We start from the raw sequence: 1,402 nt of genomic DNA on the forward strand, positions 1-1,402 counted from the left end.
GTATAAGTTAAGGAAACTATCTCATTTCAGTTGTCTTCTACTCTTTCTCTTCCAAACCTATGATGAATGTCCTGAAAAGAATAAACCCAGGGAAATTTTTGATAAATTATTTTTGTAAATGATAAAAAAAAGTGTCCAGTTGGATCACCATAAAATGATAATTGATTTTGCTCATGTGATAACACTAAATATTAATGTTTTTGTGTGAAATTATATTTTCTATCCTCTTAGTATATTAAACCTCATATATCTTAAAATAGGAACTCTCACTATGTTTGTATTCTTAGATTTATAGAGGCAAACCATTAATTGATTACTGAACTTAAAAATACAAACATATTATTTTTAAAACCACAACGGTATTCTTTTAGGATCTATGCTTTGAAACCCTTACCTGAAAATGTATCCTGATGAAAGTAAAATGTTATTCCTCACATACAGAAACAATATAAAGAATAGTGCAATTATCTGATTTGCCAGCAGTGGACACTGTTACTCCAGTTATCACCACAGAGTGACTAGGGGAAAAAAAGACTGCTTAATATCTCAGGGACTGTCTGCTCTCTGCTCCCTTAAATAGAGCAGGAGTCAGTGATATTGGTACCCATTCTAGAAAATTAATAAAATACATTTTAGAAACAAATATCATTGTCATTCTTGTACACCCAAAGATCTTTGAGAAATAAATATTTACATTTAAAAATATGATTTCTATTTGATTTTGTTTTTAATTTATGGAACATAGCTATTAGCTGCAGATCTAGTCATCATCACTTTCAAGTGTATCTTATGCATCTACAAAAGATCTCGATCCTAAAAAATGTTGACAATTGGTATAAGAAATGCACTGAACGGACAATCTGTGGAACCCAGCCCCAGTCCTGGGATCCCAGACACTAGCTTCGCAACCCTAAGCAGATCGCCAGTTCTCTCTGATCTTGGTCATCTCCTGTCTGCAGAGGAAGGACCTAAACTATCAAATCGCCAACAGCTCCTACACGGATGTCTGTGTTTCCATGACTCTCTCAGGACAAACTAGAACAAGAAGCCTTCGCTATGCTTGACTTGCATAATCAGATATGTGTTATTTGTTTAATCTCCATCCAGAAAATATCCCTATAAAACAGCTATTCCTTCTGTAATGAGGACAGAAACATAAGCTCTAGCCCTCAGGGCAAGCATAATGGAAATCAACCTGCAAAGCTAATGAAAGTCAGGCAGTAGGCTCAAAATAGAAAGCCACTTACTCTTCATTTTCTACCCTGCACAGCAGAGGAGCTCAGCTTGCCACATCAGAGCGTTTACTTTGTACCACGTAGGTATTATTATTCCCATTTTATAGATGAGGAAACTGAGGCATAGAATTAATATCTAGTCAATGGGTAACAAATAGTAAGTGCTG

This window comes from Hipposideros armiger, unplaced genomic scaffold (assembly GCF_001890085.2).
Source record: "Hipposideros armiger isolate ML-2016 unplaced genomic scaffold, ASM189008v1 scaffold_615, whole genome shotgun sequence".
Classification (NCBI taxonomy): domain Eukaryota; kingdom Metazoa; phylum Chordata; class Mammalia; order Chiroptera; family Hipposideridae; genus Hipposideros; species Hipposideros armiger.